This window comes from Halichoerus grypus, chromosome 5 (genome assembly GCF_964656455.1).
Source record: "Halichoerus grypus chromosome 5, mHalGry1.hap1.1, whole genome shotgun sequence".
In the NCBI taxonomy this organism is placed as follows: Eukaryota; Metazoa; Chordata; class Mammalia; order Carnivora; family Phocidae; genus Halichoerus; species Halichoerus grypus.
Genome location: NC_135716.1, coordinates 29323841 through 29350408, shown reverse-complemented (window position 1 = coordinate 29350408; position 26568 = coordinate 29323841). Strand labels below are relative to the sequence as shown.

General features: G+C 36.8%; 1 long non-coding RNA gene across 1 annotated transcript in view; it reads left to right on the top strand.

Moving 5' to 3' along the window:
- The window catches only part of LOC144381826 (uncharacterized), a 177282-nt gene that overhangs the window by 25527 nt on the left and 125187 nt on the right, over positions 1–26568 (top strand). Inside the window, exon 2 of the long non-coding RNA XR_013447743.1 lies at positions 11408–11493. This is a non-coding gene — a long non-coding RNA (uncharacterized LOC144381826). The remainder of the gene's footprint in view (positions 1–11407; positions 11494–26568) is intronic.

The window sequence follows — 26568 nt, the reverse complement described above, 5'->3', positions numbered from 1 at the left end:
TTCTTTGAAAAAAATGTTTATTCAGGTCCTCTGCCCATTTTTTTATTGGATTGTTTGTCTTTTTTGGTGTTGAGTTGTGTAAGTTCTTTATATATTTTGGATATTAACCCCTTATCAGATATGTCATTCATTTGCAGATATCTTTTCCCATTCAATAGGTTGTCTTGTTGTTTTGCTGATAGTTTTCTTCACTGTGCAGAAGAAGCTTTTTATTTTGGTGTGGTTTAATTTTAGTCTTAACCACAGTTACTTACTAAAAAGATATGTGAGCATCTTGGGCACTACATATCTCTCAGACATTGGAATCAGATTGGATACCACCACTTCCATTTCCTGTTCTACATTGATTTTTATGCTTATTTGCTTTTCGTCCAGCAACCATCAGATCTCAGCTTCACAGAGATATGACATCACTGAAAAGAATGTAGTATGATTTAATGTTGAAACTGTGAACTGTGTTGAGCTAGTAGTTCACACAGTGGCTGAGAGACTTTGAATATTGCTGTATTTCCCTTAAACATTTAAAATGTCCCACAGCACCTCTTTGAAAGTGCTGCAGTGCCCCAGGGTGCCTCCATACACAATATGGGAGCCACGGGCTTATTGCATAGGTACTATGTATAGATCACCTCTCATAATAGTTTGGAAGGTAGATGTTATCATTCCCAATTTGGATGAGAAAACTAAGGTTTGAAAAGGGCATGAATTCTATCCCAAATCTTCTCTGTAGTAATTAGCAAAGCAGAGTCTTGAACCCCAGCCTCTGGCTCCAAACTCCATTGCATCATGCCATGTGCCGGGAGATTTGCAGGATTACGGTTTTCACAGCTTCCTCTCCCCATGACCTTTCCTGGGTTTCAAAAAACATTGAAATGACTATTTTTTAAACATGTGGAAGTGCTTGAAACTCATGGAAATGATTTTAAGTTATGTCTACATTTTTAGCTTTAAGGCACACCTGCTAGAAAATAAATTCTCTCGAGTGGAGATTAAAGAACTTTAAAATGGTCTTAAAATGGCCCCAAGGAAGATTGTTTAAGCTTGAAATCAAGACAGTACATTTCTAATTAACTTGTAATTATTTTACTGCTAATTTTTAATGTGACATTTAGTATGGACCACATATCACTTTTTCTCCAGCTGTCAGGACAGTGCCTAACTAAACCTTCTTCACCAGCTGTTGCCTAATTCAATATGGTCCATGCTGGAATTTTTCCAACTCTGCCTGCACATAATTTCTAAGTCTCAACAGACCTGTGCAAACATGAACCATAACTATAATCTTTCATGTTACTCATAGTTCTATTTAATTATCTGAAATACAACCTGATAAATAGTGTAATCAGAAGAATTCCAATTTAACAGTAACTACTTCCACATCACTTTTCTACTCTCATCTAATTTGAAACAGGTTTTGGAATACTACCTCTAAATTATGTAAACTCCTAATCAATGATTAATTTAAGAATCTTCAAGCTGCTGTTTTGTTTTCTCTCTCTCTCTCTTTTTGTGTGTGGTTACTAAGTGTCAATAAATTCAGGCCTACTCAAATGAAAATTTTTTCTTCCTTAGATTTTTGGCCTTTATTTTCTACTGAGCTTGTTTAGGGGATAGAGGATGAGTATTTAGAAATAAAGAAGAGCAAATCCTTACAACAGAAAATTGTTCTTGAAGAAAATGTCTCTTAATGTAAAATTAAAAGTACATTTGTATTAAATACCTCTGTCACAATTATAGTTCAGAGAAATATCTGAAGAGGAAAACCTATTCTTCATTTAAAAGCAAATTCATCATTTGGCTGATGAATGGCTATAGAATGACATTTATTGAGCACTCTGTACATTCCAGGCATTTTATGCTTATTATTTTGTTTAAACCTAAACATAACAATGGGAAGTCATTTTTATTACCTTCATCTTGCAGATGAGGAAACTGACAGCTGAGAGTTTGAGGAAATCTTTCAAGTTAACAAGTAAATAAACCTTAGAGCTCCCATTCAAACTCAGCCCTGGCTTTTGCCTATAGGGTTGTGCTACCTTCAGATTAAGATATGTGGAGATAGTCTCATCTTTTGTAATGGTGATTGCATATGAAAACATAATATTAATTTTTTTAATTTATCAAATACTCAATATTTATTGAGGGCTACAATGTGATTGGCTTTCTTCTAGGAACTAATGAGTGCTCATTGTGAATGCTGACATTTTTTAAGTATATGACATATGCATTTTCTAAAAGTACATGATTTATTTTTAGCTTTTCTTTTTTTTTTTCTTTTTTATTTAAATTCAATTAGCCAACGTATAGTACATCATTAGTTTTTGGTGTGGTGTTAAATGATTCATTAGTTGTGTATAACACCCAGTGCTCATCACATCACGTGCCCTCCTTAATTCCCATCACCCAGTTACTCCATACCCCCACCCATCTCCCCTTCTGCAACCCTCAGTTTGTTTCCCAGAGTCAAGAGTCTGTCATGGTTTGTCTCCCTCTCTGATTTCTTCCCATTCAGTTTCCCCTCCTTTTACCTATGATCCTCTGCACTATTTCTTGTATTCCACATATGAGTGAAACCATATGATAATTGCTTTTCTCTGTTTGACTTATTTCACTTAGGATAATACCCTCCAGTTCCCTCCATGTCTATGTAAATGGTAAGTATTCATCCTTTCTGATGGCTGAGTGTACTATTCCATTGTATATATGAACCACATCTTTATCCATTCATCCATTGAAGGATATCTCGGCTCCTTCTACAGTTTGGCTATTGTGGACATTACAGCTATGATCATTGGGGTGCATGTTTACCTTCTTACCTTCACTACATCTGTATTTTTGGGGTAAATACCCAGTAGTACAATTGCTGGGTCATAGGGTAGCTCTATTTTTAACTTCCTGAGGAACCTCCATACTGTTTTCCAGAGTGGCTGTATCAGCTTGCATTCCCACCAACAGTGTAAGAGGGTTCCCCTTTCTCCACATCCTTGCCAACATTTGTTGTTCCCTGTCTTGTTAATTGTAGCCATTCTGACTGGTGTGAGGTGGTATCTCATTGTGGTTTTGATTTATATTTCCCTGATGCCGAGTGATGTTAAACATTTTTTCATGTGTCTGTTGGCCATTTGTATATCTTCTTTGGAGAAATGTCTGTTCATGTCTTCTGCACAGGATAAAGCATATTCTCCACTCAACCTTATGTGAATTTTGCTTCCTGCTGACAACCTTGCAAAGAATTTTTCCACTTAACTCAGAACCTCCCTCCCTGTCAAACTCACAGCTGTTTCCCTGGTGGTACACAGATGGGGAGGATATTAAGGGCCTTTGCTAGGTTGAGTGTACCAATGTCTTGCCCACACCTCTTTGGGAACTTGTAAAACTTTTTCCTTAATTCAGTCTGCATCTTATTTCACAATGTGCACTTTATGTCTCTTGCCCTTTTGAAACTTGTTCAGTGAAGGAGGTCAGATGCTAGACTATTAAGAAAAAGTCTATGTCGGTACAGTTCTTGGGATGGCCTACACATTACTTTAGGTTTCAAGAGGTTTTATTTGAAGCACGTGTTCCTTCCTAGTCTATGTTAAAACAGCCTTGCTTTGCTGAGACCCCATTCCTGTGTCCTTGCTGACCCTAGGGCTGCTGCCTAGGTGCCATCTCCCTTCCTCCTCCGTGAAGGATGCACGTTTTGTCACTTAAAGCCAGTACAATTTGTATGTTACTCGGAAGGACCTCTGGAAACTTGATGGGACCTGCAAGGGAGAAAATATTGAGAAATATCTGCAAGGATTTGCTCATTTCCAGATCACCTCTGGGTTATTTCAGCTGTTTATCAAACGGCAAGTCATCAACCTAACAAAAACACTTGTTTCAAGTTGTATTCTGCAGTCCCAAAACTGAAGTTGTAGGTTCAGCTGAATAACCATGGGAAATGACCAAGCAAAGATACCCAGTTGGAGTCAGTTGAATTTCTGCAGCCTCAGTGGAGCCTTTCTGGTCTTTCTTCCACTTCTGCAGAATTTCCTGCAGCAAATACTTCTTTGTCCTTGCTTTCCTCCATTATGATGTTTGGATAAAAAATGACCAGAGGAGAATATTTATCTCTTAAAAAAAAAAGGAACCTAGAATCTTCAACTGAGCAGTCATGAAAATTGCTAATGGTGCCAAGGCCAAGGAAAGAGTTTCAGAAAATGACTGTGGGAATGAGTGATAACCCCCAGAATGCAAAATCAGGGGAGTATTATCTGGTGCTTGAACAAGGACCTCCAGTTTACAACTGTTTTTTTTTTTTTAGGACTTGTGAGGAACGCAGCAACAGGAAATCCATCCACAAATGATGCAGTGCCCCAACTTGTACTGCACTGGAATAGTTATGTGATAATTTACTGAAGAAGTCTAGTGTACTTAAATTTTTTTCATAGTTTACATTTTATTGTAGGTTAACATTAAATGTTTTATAACAAAAATCTCCTAACAAGTTGTGGGTCTTTCTGTCCAGGAGAGATGTGGTAGGTATTTTCCTGTGTGTGAAGAAAGTTTGGGAAACCATGAGGGTGGGAACAGGGTATTACATTGCCGAAAAGCAAGGGAGAATCAAAGAAGAGCAAGGAGTGTGTTCCAGTGAAAGGAGGCAACTTAGTGTGGTGTAGCAGAAGGAGCAGACAGATCCAGGTTCAAGTTTGGGCTTTTCTGACCTCAGACAAGTTCTTTAGTTTCCCCCCAACTGTAAATGAAGTTAACACCATCTGTCTCAGGATGGGTTTGTAGGTTAATCAAATGTATATGAAGTGCCCAACACAGGTGTCATTGTTCCCTTTCTCCGTTTTGAAGGAATATTTTCTTGCAGTTATAACTGTCAGTTTCATAAGGGATGCCATGTCTCCTGCTAGAACAGACCTATGTCCATGTGAATGAGTGCCTAAAGAAGAGTTACCTTTGATCTAACTAAGTCAGGACTGTTGGAGCTCCCCTCCTAAGTATCTGGGAACATGGTGACTGTGATGGCCCTTGGTCTGGTGAAGCAGAGACATGGACAGCCAGCTGGATTGATCATAACAGTTGATCCAGAGGCTGAAAAAGAAGTGACCTGACCAAGGCTACAGATAGTGGCATCACACAGATTCCAGGTCCTTGGTCTCCTGACCCCAGCCCACTGCTCCTGCTCCAGACAGCATGTTGCTTTGACATACTAACAAGTCAGCTGACATCCTTGCAGCCCCAGACACCATCATAGCTGCTTGTTGGAATCATTGCTGCAGCCGACACACAATCTGTGAGCCTGTTTCCGCCTGCCCCAGGAACTTTAAGGATTCTGAAAACCTTCTGTTGGGGTGGGAAAGGTAGGGGTTTGGAGAGGGTTGTTCTCTGTGTAAAACATGTGGGGTTTCAACACTGCTATAAATATAGATACATCACCGGGAAAAAAGAAAAACTGGATTGACTGGATTATTTGTTTTTTGGGTGTTGAGTTTGATAAGCTCTAGATTTTGGATAGTAGGCCTTTATCTGATATGTCATGTGTGAATATCTTCTCCCATTCTGTAGGTTGCCTTTTAGTTTTGTTGACTGTTTCCCTTGCCATGCAGAAGCTTTTTATCTTGATGAAGTCCCAATAGTTCATTTTTGCTTTTTTTCCCCTTGCCTTTAGAGATGTGTCTTGCAAGAATTTGCTGAGGCCGAAATCAAAGAGGTTACTGCCTGTGTTCTCCTCTAGGATTTTGATGGACTCCTGTTTCACATTTAGGTCTTTCATCCATTTTGAGTTTATCCTTGTGTATGGTGTAAGAGAATGGCCCAGTCTCATTCTTCTGCATGTGGCTGTCCAATTTTCCCAGCACCATTTATTGAAGAGATTGTCTTTTTTCCATTGGATATTCTTTCCTGCTCTGTCGAAGATTAGTTGACCATAGAGTTGAGGGTCCATTTCTAGGCTCTCTGTTCTGTTCCATTGATCTATGTGCCTGTTTTTGTGCCAGTACCATCCTGTCTTGATGATCACAGCTTTGTAATATAGCTTGAAGTCAGGCATTGTGATGCCCCCAGCTTTGGTTTTCTTTTCAACATTCCTCTGGCTATTTGGGGTCTTTTCTGGTTCCATACAAATTTTAGGATTGTTTGTTCCAGCTCTGTGAAAAATGTCGATGGTATATTGATAGCGATTGCATTGAATGTGTAAATTGCTCTGGGCAGCATAGACATTTTAACAATGTTTATTCTTGCAATCCATGAGCATGGAATGTTTTCCCATCTCTTTGTGTCTTCCTCAATTTCTTTCGTAATTTTAGCTTTTCTTTTATTTGCCATTAGGATCCGAGCGAGTTGCTGATGATCTATAATATTGAAAAAATATTGGACTGGATCCCAGGAGACCTGAATTCATGTTTGCCTTTTCTACTTGGTACCTTTGTGATCAAGAGTCAATTTCTATATCCAGGGCTCAGTTTCTTCATTTGTATAATGAAATGATTGAAATGTATGCTCCCCAAGGTTCTTCTGAGTACCAAAATTCTATGATTTTGTAAGCACACTTATGTTTTATATGTCAATCCTGATGATACATGTGAATACAGTTAAATGCTGGTGGTGTATATAATTCAGAACTGAAAGAAATACCTTTGGATTTGGCTTGGGCAAATATAAATGAGGTACAGTGAATGAAACCTTTAAAGCACTATACCAATTGTAGTTTTTCTATTAGTTTTCTATTGCTGTGTAACAAATTACCACAAATTGTATGGCTTAGAATAAGACACATTTATTATCTCATGAGTTCCATGGTGTAGGAGTTCTTAGCATGGTTTAGCTGGGTGTTCTGCTCAGCGTCTCATCACAAGGCTGCAGTCAAGGTGTCAGTGGGGTACATTCATTTCTGGGGCTTGGTCTTCTTCCAAGCTCATGTTGTTGGCAGAATCCATTTCCTCGTGATTATAGAATGAGGGCCCTATTTTCTTGTTGGCTCTCAGCTAAGAGCAAGAAGCTCTCAGCTCCTAGAGGTTGCCTGCAATTTCTTGCCCTGTGGCTCCCTCATAAGCCTTCTCAAAACCTTGAAACTCACTTCTTCAAGCCAACAAGAAATAGTCTCTCCCTGCTGTCTGCTAAGATGTAGTGGGTTAAATGGTGTCCCTCCCCCTTCAAATTCATATTGACCTAGAACCTCACATTGTGACCATATTAGAAATAAGGTCTTTGCAGATGTAATTAGTCAAATTAAGATGAGGTCATACTGGAGTGAAGTTGGCCCTAATCTAATGACTGGTATCCTTATAAGAAAATAGAGGCACAGAGACACACAGAGGGAAGACGGTCATTTGACAACAGAGCCAGAGATTGGATTTAGGGTGCTACAGGACAAGAAACACTAAGGATTGCTGGCAACTACTAGAAGCTGGAAGAGTCAAGGAAAGATCCCCCTTCTAGAGATTTTAGAGAGGGTTTGGACCTACAGACCACTTGATTGTAGACTTCTAGTGTCTCCAACTATGAGAGAATAAATTCCTGTTGTTCTAAGCCACCAAATTTGTGGGACTTTGTTATGGCAGTAGTAGAAAACTAATACAATAACATAATGTAATCATGGGAATAACAGTATCCCATTACCTTAACTATACAACAATCAAATCAAAGCAGTGACATCCTAATACCTTTAACATTTTCTGTTAGAAGCAAGTCACAGATTCCTCCCACACTGAAGGGGACGGATTATACAAGGCATTGACTAATTGGGGTCACCTTAAGATGTATCTGCCGCATCAACACAAAGTTATGCTATTTTATTTTGTGAGGTTGGGCCTTTCTATTATGTAGAAATTGAATTAAGCAGCTCTATCTAACTCTCTCTTACCATTTCTAATTATTTCAAAATTATCTGCAGAGATATTTTATTAGAAAGTTTCAGTATGACTGATTTTTTTTTTAAAAATGATGGCTCTTTTTCTTGAAGTTCATCACTCTTTACATTTTCTGTGCTCTTAAGTGTCTCTTTAAATTGGATTTGTTGATACTTTGGCTACAGATTGCTCTGAAGATGAAAGCTAGTCGGTCATTTGAAAGTATAAGAAAGAGAAAAAGAAGTTTATTAGCTAAACTTTGGCCTCTTAAAAACATCATTAGCACTCTAAGAGATACTGGTCAATAGATCAGTATTCCATTGAGCACCTACCATATACTCAGCATTGTACAAGATTATTAAGTATACTTTAGTATATCTTCACTATTTCAAATGATAAAATGATGTGATCAAAGGCAAGCTGAGACTCGTCAGCTAGAAAAAGTCATTGCTGTCAGATTATCTAGGATATACTTACACAAAACATTCATAGATTCTATCATACTAGATTTCATAGAACTGCAGTTCAGGGTTATCAAGAACCAACAAAGCAAAGCAATGACTCTATTTGACTATAGGTACTCTTGTTTTCATACTCGTTCTTAAATTCAAACTTCCACCAATACTATGAAATACGGTCAGATTTGTGAACTAGTGTTTCAGACACATCTCTCATATTTTCCTATGGATTTCTTTTGGGACTGTTAGACAGACATGTGTTTTTCTTTGGGTACTGCCATAGAACTCCCTTATGGGATAGATTTCAACCCTTAGTCAGCCTTGGGGAAAAATAAATGTTTCCTTATATATGAACTTAGTGCATATCATGTTGCATAGCTATTCCGGGTGCAAAGTCCTGATACATTATTCTCTGGGGTTCAGATTTTCCTTTCAGAGATACTTTGTTTGAAAACCTATCACTGTTGTCAAAGATAGAGGCTTACATACTTTCATACACAATGCTGTCAAAGTCAGGTCTCTAAACTATTCTTGATTCTATAAAGATCATAATTAAATTTCTCTCTTCTTGCCAAATTCCTATCTTTAACACCACATAAATAATCCTTTAGGGTATTGGTATTTAATACTGCCAGAAAAAGGTATTAAATGCTATAATTACAGAAAGATTATTTGGATAATATCAAACATGGAAAAATAAAGTGCATTTTAGGTCTCTACTCTTAGAATTGCCATGTAATGTAATGAAGTGAAATTGCTTCATGTAAAGAAGTTCGTATGATTGGGTTTCTAACTCTGGATTTTGACAAAATGAAGTGTTCTATAGGTCCCTAATGAAAGTAGATGATCAAAGGCAGCCATTCTCCTTTAAATTTTCTGTAGTGGGTCTTTCAATGAGAGAGATCAGAATCCTATAGATAAAAGATCACAATTTGAACTGAGTTCAAATTTGAGCTCTGGCACTTTTTAGTTATAAAATGGAAGAGTATGTTATATCACAGGGCATTTGTGGTGATTAAAATGAATGTAAATTGCATAGCTTGAAGCCAAGCATATAGGAAGTGCTTAATACATGTTAGTTAAAATGAATAAAAAAAATTTCAACTCAACACTCTCTTCCAACTGTCTATGAAGCAAACTTAAACTATGGGAAAATTTACAAATGATCTGGGGATTTTCTTTTGACTAAAATATTTTGGCACCACTTATTCTGGTGGAAGGAACAAACATTCAGTGGCCACCTACTGCATGTCAGAGGGTGTGTTTGATTTTTTGCATAGATGAGCTCATCAAATTCTAAAAATAGACAAAAAACAAAACAAGCAAACAAATCTGTGAGTCTCATTTCAAAATAAGGAATTGAGCTCTAATAATAAGTTTCAGAGCTGTGATTTAAATTCATATCTGTTTGACTCTCTAATCCAAGCTTTTTCTGCTCTACCATTCTGCCTTTCAAATGGCAAAGACCTCTGAAATTCACATTATATGCTTTCGATATGTCATGAAGAGAGAAAAATAAAAATGGAAATTGATAAAGACTTTTACCATGCAAAAAACTTGACATTCACTATGGGAAGGCATAAATGATTTCAAATGGTGAACAAGCCTACAGACTTTTTGGGAGGCTTTTAAATGTGATTAGGCATACACAATCAGACATATTTTCAGACTTGCTTATGTAGATATTTCTCTTTTACTCCCACCCACAAATACATGCAGTCACAGTTGCCTGGACCAGTTTGTGTCTGCTGACAATCTTGGGCTCAGTTAGATGGGAGGTGGGTGGCTGGGAATAGTGGCTGGGAAATAACTACATTTGCATTTTGAAAAGATCACGCTGGCTGCAGTGCATAGATTAGATTAGAGAAGGCTAGATGAATGCAGGGAGATCAGTTAGGAGGCTACTGCAGTAGTTTAGGTGAAAGATGGTGATCTTAGAGTAAACTAGTAATAATCAAGAGGGTGAAAAGTCAGTGGATTTGAGTTGGAAGTGAAATCAGTAGGACTTTGTGATGGACTGGATATAAGTGGTAAGGTGAGGACAGTTTAGATAGAACTCTTAGTTCTGTCAGGTTCATTGAGATAGGGGAAACAGAAGTAGAATAAAATTTTAGGGGAAAAATCAATACCTTGGTTTTTATATATGTTGAATTTGAATGTACCAAATTTAGATATGTTGAGTTTTAGACTTCCAAATGAAGGTTTAGGATGGGAAGTTGAAAATAAAGATCTAAAACTCAGAGAATAGTCCTGGACTAGAGATATGAATATAGAGGGTGATCATAGTGTATATGGTGATTAAAGCCATGGACCTGGATGTGATTTTCTCAGAAAAGCATAATGGGTAAGACAGAAAGTTTGTCTACTACCCAGGCTTTTGGAAGTTTAATGTTTGGTAGCTGGGTGAATGGAGATGAGCTTGCAAAGTAAATATAGGAGTGACTAGAGATAGAGTAAAACCAAGTAGCTGTGGTAAGAAACTATTTCAAAAGAAGAGGTGATTAACACGTATGTTATAGATGAGGACTGAAACATGTCCGTAAATTTGTGACATGGAATAAATTAATGACCTTAATAAGATCTCTTTTGGTAAAGTGATGAAGGTAGAAACAATTGTTGAGGTTGAGGAGTGAGCAGTAGGTGAGAAATCAGAATAGTGTGGAGGAAAAATAAAACCTCTTGAAGAGTTTGGTTAGGGGCGGCTGGATGGCTCAGTGGGTTAAGTGTCCAACTCTTGGTTTCGGCTCAGTTCATGATCTCAGGGTCATAAGATCGAGCCCCACACTGGGCTCTATGCTCAGCATGGAGTCTACTTGAAATTCTCTCCCTCCCTCCCCCTCTGCCCCTCTTCCTGCTGACATTTGCACAGGCATGCATGCTCTCTCTCTCAAATAACTAAAATCTTAAAAAAAAAAAAAAAAAGAGTTTGGTTAGGTTTTAAACCAGTTAGGCTTTCTTTTTTCTTCTTCCTTCCTATTTAGGAAAAACAAAACTTACCATTTCTTAGGGCAAATTTTTTCTTGCCCCTGAACCAAACAGAAAAAAAGAAGAAAAGAAAAAAGAAAGAGAACTAAATTAAAGCCAAGTCTTTACATTTTGTCTAAGTCTCTGTATTCTTCTCTGTGTTAGAAAAGCCGGTTATGTCTCCTGCTCCTGAAAGAAGGGGTCCCGTAATGCCCAGGACCTGATGCTTCAGGGAGTACCTCCAGTGTGAGGTGAGTGTGCTCTGTTGTTGTATACTGGCTATTCTGTCTTCCAGGCCAGTCATCTGCAGAGGCTCTCCTTACCTGCCACGGGCAGTGTTTGGTCCCTGGCCTGAATGTACTGAGTTTTAACTAGGTGTGATTTTGTCTGCTTGTGAAATGAGACCTGTCACCACCTCCATGGGAACTGAGGTCCTGCAAAACTCTCTTGGTCAGGAGATGTAGTGTGGGCAGGGGTTTGTGCTGGTCTTCTTGGGGAGTAGCACACTGCACTGGGACTGAGGCAAGTGGAGCTGAGAAAGGCAGTTCCATTGGAACTGGGGTGGGGCTTAGTGTAAGCCAATTAGGCTGCTTCCCACAGGTGGCTCTGTGTTTCTGCAGAGGGGTGGGGGGGGAAATGACACTGGTCCCCTACTTTGTTCTAAGAGAGGTGTCTCTGTGAAAGCTTCCTCTCAGGGACAAGCTCCAAGAAGAGCAAATAATTTCCCCACTGTGTGCCCCAGGTACTCTTCAGATCACTGTTTCCATGCTATATGCCCCTGGGTTGTTTCCCTGCCTTCTCTCCAAGAGGAGCGCAATACCCTGGGGACTCTATCCCAGCCAAGCCCGCTGACCTTTAAAACTCCTGGCAGTAAGCCCTGCTGGTTGCAAGAACTCATGAAATTCAGCCTGTCTCGTTTTCCAAGCCAGTGGCTAAGGGGAAACATTCTCCTTGTGCGGTCTTCTGTGTGCTTCTCTTTCTCTATCTCTATCTCTGTCTCTTCTCTGTCTCCGTCTATCTCTCCCTTCTTTGTGCCTGGCTCCCTGCCTTCCACAGCAGAGCAGCCAGGATCCATTTCTCCCCTGAATCACGTCTCTGTACTTCCTATCTTCTTTGATGTGGCCTCCTCTCTCCCTTTAGTTGTGGAGTTTGTTCTGTTGGTCTTCAGGTTGATTTCTGGGGGTATTTAAGATTATTTTATAGTTATCTAGTTTTATTCATGAGACAAAGTGCACCCAGGATCCTCCTACTCCACTGCTATCTTCCTGTCTCCACTATAATTTTTTTAATTAAAAAATTATTTAAATGAATATATAATAATACTGACTTCGTTTTGCCGTGCAGTTCTATGAATTTAAACACATGTATAGATTCTGTAACTACCACTCTAATCAGGATACAGAACCATTTCATCACCCTAGGAATCTTCTTCATGCTATTTGCACCCTTTCCTCACCTAACCTTTGGCGACCACTAAGCTATTCCCTGTCCCTGCAGTTTTATCTTTTTGAGAATGCCATATAAATGGAGTCCCACAGTGCATAACTTTTTGAGGCTGGCTTCTTTTACCTGAGAGTAGGTGCCTTTGAAATTCATCCATATTGTTGCATGTGTCAATAATTCATTACTTTTTATTTCTGAGTAATATTCCATTATATAAATGTACCACAATGCATTTATCCATTTATCTGTTCATGGACAATTACTTCCAATTGTTGGCAGTTATGACAAGAGCTGATATAAACATTCATGTATAGGTTTCTTATAAACTTAAGTTTCCTTTCTTTATAGTGATAACCAGGAGTAGGATTACTGGACCATATTGTATTTAACTTTATAAGACACTGCCAAACTGTTTACCAGGCAGCTATACCATTTTGTATCTTGGTTTTAAAACTAAAATGAGATAGACACCTATTAGAATGGCTGAAATTTTAAATGCTGACAATTTCAAGTACTGGTGAGGATGTGGAGAAACTGGAACTCTAATGCATTGCTGATGGGAATGCAAAATGGTACAGCTGAGGGAAAAAAGCTGCGGGTCACAGTCTTTGATACTCCAATCACAGAAGTGACATTCCATCACTTCCATATTTGTTAGAATCAAGTTACTAAGTCTAGCCCACATTCAAGGAGAGGGAATTACAGAAAGGCATGAATATCATGGAGGAGGGATGACCCTTGGAGTCATTTAAAAAGGCTGCCTAAAACAATAATTTAAAGACCATGAGAAGAAAGAATAACATTTACAGGGAAGAATATTATATTTACACAGATATTTACCATTTCTACTGTTCTTCCTTTATTTCTAACATTCCAATTTCCTTCTGCCATCATTTTCTTTTTGTCAAAAAAAAATCCTTTTTTATTTCAGTGCAGGTCTCCTGAAAATGTATTCTCTTAGTTTTCCTTTTTCTAATAAAGTCTTTATTTCACCTTCATTCCTAAAGGATATTTTCATTGTATATACTGTGCTGGGCTGACAATTTTTCAGCTCTTTGAAAATGTTGTTTAACTTGCTTCTGGCCTCCATGTTTTCTTATCTTTTTCCTTTTTTTTTTTTTTTTTTTTATTATGTTCAATTAGCCAACATATAGTACATCTTTAGTTTTTTGATGTAGCGTTCAGTGATTCATTAGTTGCGTATAAAACCCAGTGCTCATCACCACATGTGCCCTCCTTAATACCCATCACCCGGTTACCCCCCCCAACCCCCCCTTCTGTAACCCTCAGTTTTGTTCCCAGGGTCCAAAGTCTCTCATGGTTTGTCTCCCTCTCTGATTTCTTCCCATTCAGTTTTCCCTCCCTTCCCCTGTGGTCCTCCACACTATTCCTTATGTTCCACATATGAGTGAAACCATATGATAATTGTCTTTCTCTGCTTGACTGATTTCACTTGGCATAATCCCCTCCAGTTCCATCCATGTCGATACAAATGGTGGGTATTCATCCTTTCTGATGGCTGAGTACTATTCCATTGTATATATGAACCACACAATTTTATTTATTTATTTTAGAGAGAGAGAGACAGAGATAGTGAGCAGGGGAGGAGCAGAGGGAGAAGGACAAGCAGACTCCATGCCGAGGACAGAGCCCAATGTGGGGCTTGATCCAATGACCCTGAAATCATGACCTGAGCTAAAGCCAAGAGTTGGACACTCAACTGACTGAGCCATCCAGGCATGCCCCTGGCCTCCATGTTTTCTGATGAATTTGAATTATTCGTCATGAATAATGTGTCATTTACTCTGATTACTTTCAAAAATCTTGTTTTAATTTTTAGCAGTTTATGTTGTTTCTTGGATTTCTTTGAGTTTCTCCTGTTTGGGATTCACTGGGATTTTTGAATCTGTAGGTTTATGTATTTCACCATATTTTGGAAGTTTTGAGTCATTATATCTTCAAAGTTTTTTAAGCATTGGATTCTTTTTCTTGTTCTTCTGGGACTCTAATGACTAAATATTAGAACTTTTGATAATTAGTATAAATCCTTGAGGGTCTGTTACTTTTTTTTCCAATTTTTTCCTTTTTCAGTTGGGAAAATATCTATAGATCTATCTTCCAAGTTTACTTATTCTTTTCTTTATCATCTCCAATCTGCTGTTCAGCCTTCACAGTAAATTTTAAATTTTGGTTATTGGTTTTCACAGTTCTAAAATTTCTATATAGTTCTTTTGTATAACTTCTGTTCTTGCTGAGATTTTTCATTTTTCATTTTTTTTCTTTTTTTTCTAGGAACATTTTTATAATAGCTGATATAAGGCCTTTGTCCAATAATTCCAATACCTGTGTTGTTTCAATGTTGCCTTCTGTTGATTGTCATTTGCCATGCATGTTGAAGTATTACTAGTTCTTTATATGCCAAATACTTTTAGGTTGCATTCTGGATATTTTGAATGTAACATGAGACTCTTGGTCTTGTTTAAATCCTATGGAGAATGTTGATATTTTTGTTTTAACAGACAAATGACCCAAGTAGTGTAGGTCACAAGTTCTGACCAATCTTCTGTGGATTGTGGTTTCAACATCAGTTTTATTTTCAAAGCCTTTGCCATACTACTCTGATATGTCCCATGTACACACCATTCATTCAATGGGTAGTCCAGGATTTATCTCTTAGTTCAGTTCTCAGCATCTCTGTTATGCTGTTTAAGATCTGATCCATTCATGTGCAATTTGGGGGTGAGTCCAGGGGTTCATAAATAGTTTTGTGATGTTACTTTCTCAGGCTCCTTCCTGACCCCAGAACTTTTCAGTTTCCTGATGTTTCCATTGCTGGTTTTCTGGCTATAAAGCTGGAACTTTATTTAGCTTTGCTGCCCACTTTTCATTACTGCATCTGTGTCTGAGGTCCATTGGTGGGTGGAGAGATAGAGAAAAGAGCAATGGGATTTTGCCCCACTCTCTGGTTTTGACTTTCCTTACCCCCTGAGCTCTAAAATACATTCCCTATCATGACAAACTTTAAAAAAAAAAATTTTTTGGAATGAGTTTGAAAGGGGAAGTCATTTTGCTAAAAGCTTGCACTTTTCTCATTTGAATCAAAGCCTGTACTCTTATCTGTTACCAAGCACAGGAAGTAAATGGTAGGTCCAGTTGTCCTGGGTAGGCATCATGTACTGAGAGAATTCCTTGTAGGATAAGAGATCTGAAATTAACTGTAAGATGAGAGATCACAAAATAAGAGGTGCAAAAAGAAGGGTACAAGAGATAAATGGCTAGTGAATCTAACAGGTACTGCCCCTGCCACACTGACCTAATGTTGAAGTGGAAATATACCACTAGCCCTGAGCAAAAATAAGTTCATGTATTTTTGAGTTCTATTGGATCTTTTGAGTTTATAAATTCCAAGTCCTACAGTGGCTTCCCTTTATAGGCCTTATGTCTGTTCAAAACCACATTTCTGCCCACAGTGGGTTAATAATTTAAAGATCACATTTTGATATTCCTGGGAGGTCTGTGGAACTCAAAGTAAATTAAAGCCAGGACTTATGGCCATACTCTTAACACCTTTTCAAGGTGAGAACACAAAGGCATTCCATTTAGGGACAGATAAATCCTTCAAAGATCTAGTTTTGTGAAAGTAAAACATAATAAGTATCATCCATTTTTTACTATGAATTGGATACTTAATCATGTGTCTGGTTATCAGAATAAAAATAAAATGATTTTCAATAATAAACAAAACCTTCCAAGTAATACATAAAAATGATGTCATTGAAATCTGAAAACTCTCCTTAACAGTTAATGTTTATATAAGGATGTCTTGCTGATGTCTGATGTCAGGAAAAACAGAAAACCTCTTAGAGAAAATTAGCTACTTGAACCTGGGCTGCTGAAAATGCATTTAGTAAGTCCTACAATTTTGGCAGAATGTCACATCATCTAAACGGAAGAGATAAACTTGAGGTGTAAGGGATATGGAATACAGTTTGCATTCTTGATTCTCCAGACAGTAGATTTTGGAAGGTGATAAGTTAAAGCTTTGTGGAAAAAAGTAAATTAATTTTGAAGCTGCCAGTGATATATCCTGGCTGGACTAAAATCAAGGCATTTTCATTAGTCGAAGTGACCTGAAAGCAATTGACATGAGGCTCTTTTATTTTGCTTTAAAGCTGTAATTTCCACATTGTTATTTTATCAAGAATTTTCCATATTGGGGATTTTACAGTTGAGTACACCCTCAAAATGTCTCATCTTTTCAACAATGAGAAAAAAAATCTTGATTATCAATAACATGAAAATAAATGTTTAGCTAAAGAATGAAGAATTATCAATAAGGTACCACTTAAAAGAATTCCTCTTCTTTCTTTATAATTCTTGTATATGATAAACAGTGTACATGAGAGTCAAAATGCTCTGAGCATCTCTGAGTATGAAAAGCAATTTGTTATGTGAAAAATACCAAAACTGCTTGTAGCCAATTTATATATATTATTTATAGATAGATAAGTGAGGAGGAGGGGAAAGACATCATTCTATTACCATTGACTGTAAGAATTTATGATATTCATTTAGTTGGTGCCAAATTTGCCAGATTTTGCCATATAAATATCTCTAGGGGCAATACTGGGTTAGTGACCAAGAGCTTGGGCTCTGCTGTCAGACTCTGTAGGTGCTATTCCTGGCTTCACTATTTACTAACTTTGTGGCTTTAGGCTGTTTGTTGTCTCCTAAGCTTCATTTATCCCATCACAAAATGGGGTTAATAGTGTGTATTTCATCGGATTCTTGTGAGCATTGAATCATCTCATATAAAATGCTTAGCATAAGTATTAGCAAAAGCATTTGGTAAACAGCCCCATAAATGTTAACTATTGCAATGACATAGAGAATCTATTGGACAAGTAGTGTAATTCAGTGAAAGCTCTTTCCACAAAAAATGTCCTATGAAAGAATTCTACCTTGGATATATATAATTCAGTCCAGCAAGTTTAGGATTGCTGGTCTTACATGTTTCAAAATCTGGTGTATAATAAATGGATTTTTACTATAATTTAAAAAATTGTTCAAATGATATTTATAAAATTAAGTTCCATTTAAACATTTACAGAAATGAATTGTGAATTCTCAAGTTTCTTAAGAACTCAGTTTGGGGAAAAAAAAGAAAGAAAAGCACTCAGTTTGTAAACCTGAGTTATGTTGAATCTTTTTCCCTTTAGTATATAGATTCATATACAAAATTTAATACTAATCCATTCTGCCTACTCCAGAATCAGAATATTTACCTCACTCTACTGAAACTATTGTACCTGCAGGTGGAGGACTTAAAATAAAATATTTTTGAATTGAATTTGAATCTTTTGAATTAACTTTATTTGTGCCATTGAATATGGCAATCAGCGTTTCAGCTATATTTTTGTTATGTACACTAAAATAGTGGGGCAAAAAGAGAAGTTTAAATAAGAGTTCCATGACTCACTGAAAGTCATCATGAAAAGACTGAGCATTGGTTTCTTCTGACAAACTTCCAGGACAAAGGAAAGGTAGATTGAAGCTTTATGACTACTATACTGCTTGGTGATAATGATGCTCAGTGCATACTTTCTGAGTAATTGAATTCAGTTTAGTTTTGCCTGTACTTTCCCATTTTTCCCCATCACCAAGAATGCTCACCCCTCTGTTTATCCTTCAAGGCTCAGCTCAGTTCTTATCTCATTCTTAGAAAATTTGCCATGGTGTTGATCTTCTACACCAAGTGTGGTAAATATCCTTTGTAGTAGTTTCATGGTTCTTTTTACTCCATGTAGGTGAGGGCATACAGCATATCACTGATTCTTTTTCTCCCTGTCTGTACAGTGCTGAATATGTTGTAGAATCTCAGTTAGTATTTATTTGTTTTTTCAATGTACTTGAGTGATTCAAGTGTGTGACTTGAAGCCTGTGATTCTGCAGCTGCTTTGTTAATCATTTTTTTGAACCAGAGTTGGCATTTCTGTGAACTTACAGGTGAGATGCTTTGACTATAAAAGATGCAGTATTTTTTTTCCATCAAGTTTTGCCATGCTTCTATAAATATGGCTCAAGACTCCCCTGAAGTCTGGGTTTGTGTATCTCCAGCTGTTACTAGAGTGTTATTTTCATCTTAGAATGAGTAGCAGAACTGTTACTTTACTTCATTAACTCTGAAACATAGAGGGCTTAGTTTATGTTTACTAAAAAGGTTTTCGATGTCAACTGGAGGGCCATGAGAGGTTCTCTGGGCTCTGTTTTCCATAATTACCCAATTATCTACCTCCCCCCTCTGTGTTCTCTTATGAGAATTATAAACTATTGTTTAACTCACTGGAACTCAGTGCGAGTTGGAAGAGTTTTCATTTCATAGCAAGCAACAATCTAGTGAATGTAATAATTGGATGATGAGAACTGCTTCTTCAGGAAGGGGTAAGAAAGAGGCAAATGAGGCCAAGAAGACTACCCTGGTGAAGAAAGGAAAGTTTACCCCAAAGAAGATTTTTTAGCAATGAAGATAGGGTGTTCTGAGGTTTTTTTTCTTATGCGTGAAGCCCAGATTTCCTGGAAAAGGATTTGGCCTGCACAAACTATAGTGCCCAAACACAAATGTATCATAGAAGCATGAACAGTGGGTTGTTCCTGTTACACATCCCACAAATTATCTCCTCCCTACTAATTCCCTCATTTCCAGATGCTGCAAATAAACACTGCTCCTGTGTGGATGACTGAAAAAAATAGGAGGAAGACACAAGCAAAGGAGGACTAATGACAGAGCTTTTACACTTTAGCAGTCATGAAGGTTTGGATTATAAAGAAGACCCAGAGTGGGAATATTTCCTGAGCTCCTGTTACAGACATGTGAACAGCTGTTCTGGACCTTCTCTTCTATAAAAATCCTCATTGTTTCTTGGTCTCTGCAAGTAGAAGTCAAACTGCTCAGCTTGCTTTGAATATGAAAGTGAAATTGTAGTTGGGTTTGCTTTGACAAGGATCAAGGTCTGAATTTTGTGGGATATTCTTCTTAAATATTCCAAGTATACTTCCTACCTCTCTAAAATATCAATAGTTGGAGACATTTCAGAAATCATGAAGTAAATTAAACCAGGCAATTTGGGGAAGATTTCCTGGGGATCAGAGGCAGTGGGCAGCTGTTTTATTTTATCCTATAACAAAGCAAAATCTGTGTTGTTGAATAAGCCACCCTATCAAGGCTATTATTGAGCAGCCACAATGCATGAGAAGTCTTCATTGAGAATTGGGAAGGAAACACCACAAAATGGGTTAGACCTAGAAAAACTAAACATTTTCTGGGCAACTTTCTCTTTTTTTAATTGGTGAATAAAATATCAGTTAAAGATTACTATCTAGTTGTTCATCAAAAAGGGAGCCAGAGATGGTTGACTTGAAGTCTGTAATCACTGCTGGAGAAATGATTTTAATTTTGGGTTCTGCTCCATTGAATATTCTGAGCATTTCACAGAAGAAAGTGCACAGCATCTGAAGTCCAAAAGAGGGTGGACAGTAACTTGCTTTCTGATTATGAGCGTGACATTTTATCTCTGAGCTTTGGTTCCTCATCTGTTGTGAAAGGATAATAATGATAACACGTACTATTCAGGATTGTTGTGGTTGGTGAGGATTAACTGAGGCAATGCAGAGCTGAGGAAATGGCAAAGTTGGAAGTCTTTCTCAGATTTTAGGTCCTTTCTTTCTTAGTCCTTACCTCTTTCTTTTAAAGCACCTGGCATTTGAGATTCAGAGCACACCCTGGACCTGGGTGGGCCTAATATAACCTTGATTTTTTTCCATTTAGGTGTTTGTGTGCACATAAATATGCATGTGGAGTTTAGGGGAGGAGAGTTCAGAGTCTCTAAATCAAGGCCCTGGCTTTGGAACTGGACCTTGAAGTAAATATCAGTGAAGGAAAGATTCACTTTGCCTAGTGCCACTTCCAAAGAGACTATAGAGTTTCATCATCCTGATGGGTGCCCACAGTACGGGCATGATACAGGTTAGGATGGGCAAGAATATTTTCTGGCTTTCCTTCAGTCTAGGTCATTTAGAGATAATCGTTACAGCTCTCACAAAGGCCAAAAAATGATCACATGAATGCTCCTTATTTGGGAGATTACAACTCTTACTGGCTTGAAAACTTCTAATTTCTCAGGACTGCATGAAATTGTTAAGCCATTGTGACTCTCTGCATTTAGTTTCTTCATGACTCCTAACAAAGCCAGTTCAACTTCTTCCTATCCCTCTAGTCAAGGCTGCTTTCATCTACTTCTCTTTTTAAATTCTTTTTCCTCTACACAGTTGTGTGTTTTCCAAAGGTTTAACCACAGTTGCATAAATATTTTTCCTATTATGAATCTAAAGCTGACTGTAGGGAAATAAAATTTAGTCAACCAGATTTTCTACTTGGGAGTAGAAAGGATTCAGGGGAGCTTCCATAGGGTGGGACAACATCCTCCTGGGAAAATATCAGTCACACTAGTGCAAATTACACTAAACAATGCTACTGATGACTGAAATTAGAAAATCCCCATGATTCACAAACTTGAACCGTTGCCTAAAATATAGCACTACTTGTATGCTTATCCATTTAAAAAGCCAGTTAATAGAGTCTCAAAAGGTTTACTTAGGCAGAAAAGACCTCCATATTTTCAGAATTGGCAAAATAGCTGTAGTTGGGGGTAGAGGGTATCAGATAGTTCTCACTGTAAGGGTGTGTGCTTGACTTTCCTACCAGTTCTTCTTTAAATTTCTGTGATAGTTCCATTAGATTCTTTAAGTTTACTTATAGAACCCACTCCCTGGTTGAGAGCTAAAGCTAATATTTTCTTTCTTCTTCCCTTCCCTTCCTTTCCGTTCCCTTCCCTCTCCTTCCCTTCCCTCTCCTTCCCTCTCCTCTCCTCTCCTTTCCTTTCCTTTCTTCCCCTCTTCCTCCCTCCTTCCCTCCCATCCTTCCTTCCTTCCTTCCTTCCTTCCTTCCTTCCTTCCTTCCTTCCTTCCTTCCCTCCTTCCTTCCTCTTTCTGGCATTATTCTGAGCCTTCACTATAGCTATTAATTTTCCTTTTTCCTTTATTTTTCCCCATCCCCCTTCCTTGTTGCCTCTCAGGTTTTTTGATCTACATTTATAGAATTGAACTGATGACGATTCTCAGTGTATAGCCAAGTATCATCATGATCCATGCCCAACTTCCCTTTTATATATAATTTCTTCATATAATTTAATTGTTCACTGTATTGCCCATTTCCAAATCTGTTTTCCCTACCATAGACACCTATTCTTGTGTTTTAATGTGAATCATTACAAACTACCTTTTTGGTGTATTTATTTGCAAATATGTATAGCCATAAGCAATATGTAGTATTGTTTTAGGTATATGCTTTTAATTTACACAAATGGTCTTATTTGATACATTGTTACTTTTTTCACTCAACATTATGTTTTTGAAATCTATGCCAACGTATGTGAAACAAGTTCATTCTTTTTGATTCTGTGTGTTTTATCTCTTTGCCCTATTAATGGATATTTATTTAGTTTGTTTCTAACTAGCACAATGCTGCAATGAACATCTTTCATATATGTCTTTATCAGTAGAAGTTTTTATTGGGGTTGGGGGACACTGGTTATATTATAAGATTATAATCTAGGTTGAGAGTAAACACATAGTCATTTTTGTAATTATTCCCAATTTTCTCTGCAGTATGGCTATATCAGTACATATGTCTGCATGAAGATTTTGGTTTCCCTACATCTTACTTCTTACTTTGATACTACCCAGCATTTTATTTTTGTCAAAACTGTGGGTAAAAAGTACTATTTCATTGTTGTTTCAGTTTAATATTTCTCTGTCAATAAGGATGACTACTTCTTTATTTGTATATCAGGCACTTAGGTTTTCTATGTATAGATTGCGTGTTTATATTCGCTGCCAATTTTACTATTGGGTTTTTCATTTTTTTCTTGCTGATTTGCTGGAGATCCTTATATAGTCTATACATTTTTTGCCAAATGCAAATATTTTCTCTGGATCTGTCACCAGATATAATCAAATCCATCAAACTTCTCCTTCATGGTTTTTGCTTTTATATCTTCCTTAAGATCCTTCCCTGATACTGTATCTTTGTGGTATTCTTTTACACTTTTAATGGTATTTTTAAGTTTTCTTTAATATTCAGTATAATACTGGAGTTCTTACATTGCAATAGAAAAGTCAAAATGAATAAGTATGAAGGTTAGAAAAGGAATTGATGTAATTATTTATGTAAAATATAAGAATCAGCAGAAGATTATTAGAACTAGTAAAAATTTAGCAAGATGGCTGGATACAAAATCAGCCAACTCTAAAAATGGATTTAACATTAGAAAATTAATCTAATTCACGTGTTAACAGAATAAAGGAGACCAATCATATGATCATCTTAATAGATGTAGAAAAAGTATTTGATAAATTCAACAACCAATAATAAAAATGTTTATAATAAAACCCCACAAAATTCATTTGAAATGGTGGCACATTACACCCTAAAAAATCAATAGCTTTCCTCTTTACCAGTAATTATTAAACAGAAAATACAAAACCATACACAATGGTAATAAGCCTAACAAAAATGAGTAAGACTTCTACAGAGAAATAGTTAAACATGCTTCTAGGGAACACAAAAGAATATCTGAATGAATGGAGAAATGTACCGTGTTTCTGAATGGGAAGACAGCATTGTAAAGGTAATGTTTCTTCCCAATCCAGCCTATCAATTTAACGCAAGTCAAATAAAATTCCAAGGTGTAAGATTTAGATAGTGAATATTTAAAACCATCTGGAAGAGAAAAGCAAAGATGAGATAATATCCTTAAGATATAAAGTTTTATTACAAATATATAATTGTTAAATTATTCTAGCACTAGCATAGGAACAAATAGACTATCATAATAGAATAGACATTCTAAAACCATGCCTATGTACAAATGGGAAATTGATAGCAACAGATTAGCTACTTAAATCAGTTATGAAATAATAGATTATTTTAAAAATAATGTTGACATATAATAATAACAATAACAACCAGCAATATTTATTGGACACTTACTATGTTCCAGCACTGCTCCAAATGTTGAAATACATACGGATTCAAGCTCATACCAACCAAATGAAATAGGTAAAACTTTAGCATCATTTTACAAACAACAAAACTGAGGCACAGGCACAGAGAGATTAGATAAATTTGCAATTCCCAAGCAGGGATTTCAACCTAGGCAGTTTAGATTCAGTGTCCATGCTCTTAGCCACTATTCTAGACAGCTATCTCAGACCTACATTGGCTCATTCTAAGCAGAAAAATAAAATTAGGTTCTACTTTAAACCATACACCCTTAAAAATGATCTCTGGATGAATTATTTCCTTTTTAAAAAAATTATAACATAATCTATTATTTCCAGTCACTGGTATCAGGGGTGTGGTGACTAACTCTCCTAATAAGAATCTAAAACCTCTGCATTTCTTAGACTATCTTATTTACATCAGGATGTTCACTTTTTATTTGTTTTCCCATTTCCTGTGTTTAGTACCTGACAGAAGAAACAAATTTGCTTTATAAAGAATTGTAGCTATTAACATTACAGGAAGAATATAAAGAAAGAAATGATAGACTGTACGTGCTCTACATCGGAATAGAACTTGCCATCTAGAAACACTGTATACTATTGAGGACAGATAAAAAGGACTGCTGACAAAGGGAATTTTTGATACAGAATCTTGAGCCATACATCCGTAGAAGCTCTTGGGGTATATTAACTAAATATTAGGGTGCTTCCTGAATATGAATTCTGGAAAAAGCAACAAAGTACTCTCTTAATGATATAGAGTCTGGAAATAAGGATGTGTAGACCTAGAAATCCATAAATTCATCTTTACCTTGTAATCAGTTGGAATAAAATGAATACTTGTAGATTCAACTGCCAGCATAGAAATGGATAAAGTGAATAAAAATATCTAAAAATTTACTTTTGTTTGCATTATATTAACTTATATATTAAAAATGTCTCTGATACAACTAAACTCTGGATCTTTGTCATTTCTTCATCTCTTTCACATTTACCTTCATTGACTTTCATTCAGTGTCGTCTATGTAACCTTTCCCTCCACCCCAAGGGCAAAGTTGGGGTTTAAATAAGCAGGGCACGGACAGGAAATTCAATATTTCCTTGTATCTCTCACAAAAATTTGTGGGAGTCCAAGAATATAAACTGCAATGATTATATTAAAATCTCTTATCTTCTTTAGTACGATATTTCCAAATTCCTGAGAGCCTTGCCCTCATCTGTCACAAACAGCTGCTGTCTGTGTCATTCTGTATTGAGTAATGTGAAGTCATTCACATTTGCTCCTAACACATTATGTCTTCTCTCCCACATTAAGTCTTGTGATGAATGGAACATTTCTTCCATGATAACTGCTTTTCTTAACAATCTATTTAGAGACCTTTTTCCTTGGATGGTATTGAAGGAGTAGAGAGAGAAGGAACTAAGTGTACAAAGCAGGTGTGCAGGAGGTGGGAACTGTGGATCTATATATGTTAGTTATATGGGCATATATATGTCAATGCTTTTTCTCCTCAGCCCACCAAAGAGTTAACATTTCTGCCACCCTCCTTCCTAGATAAAAATTGGCAAAGAAGAGAGAGTAAAAGTAAGGGTCTGGAAACACACCTAAAATTCCTTAAAAGAAACCCAAATATTTTTGTCTTACCATTTGGAAATAGGATTCTTTTTTTAATTTTTTTTAAGTTGGCTTCCTATAAACACTAGTGATACTTAGCCCTATGCCACAGCCAATTTTGAGGTCTTAGTTCTACCTTCTATCTCTATGTTGTACCTGAAAATCATACTGGGAAGTAAAAGGCTGGGAATTCAAATAGATGGAAGGAAATGTTTGTTTCCAAACTCTACTCACCTTATTTTGTGTGTGTGTGAACGATTTTCATATTGCTTAGTTTTAATGGGTTTCAATAGAACTGTAGGAGAAAATGGAAAAGACTATGACTTTTAAAAAAATCAAAGTGCAATTGATATGCCTGATTATAAGAAGTTAGTTTCAAATGCTCTTTAATTATCCAATTTAAAAAATCTCCTGTCAGTATCTTGGAACTGTGGAGGGGAAGAATGTTTGTGAATTTCAATCTGCCATTGCAAGTATCTGCTTAAAGTTAGTGTCACATCTTTGAAGAACAGAATTTGACTTCTATCATAGTGATGTTAATAGCTTAAATGTGGTATAAATAACCAGTTATCAAGATACTCCAAATAATAAGTGACTAAGAGACTAAGTAGCCATCAGTTTTGAAGAGTTTGAAGGAATAGCGATGTGATCAATCATACTAGACCACCCAAGCTGAGATTGTGATTCTGAGTATGGTCTTATTTAGAGGGGCCCTCTACTATTATCTTGTTACTACATATTTAGTAAGTGCTTTCTTACTTAAATGTAAATATATAAATCTGCCAAATCCCACGTACCAACTTCCTCAACAAAGCCAAGCGTTTATGCCTGTCATTGCTGCAAATGCCAGGCAACCGCAGGAAAATCACTAGGGGTTATTTCACTAATGTTTTCTGTCAACCAAATGACAATATCAATGTTAACAGCATTTGTCATTTAAACTTTTTCTTCTTCTTCTTAAAGAAGAACACTGTAATTAACCATTTTGAGAATTTGGATTCTAGGAACACTGTTCTGGATTTACTTAGTTACATTGTAATTGATGTATGTCCACTCCTTTACCTCTATTCAATTAAAATAAATAAATAAATAAAAGATACTTCCCAGGCACTTCTTAGACTATGGAGTTAGTCCAGGACAGAGCAAC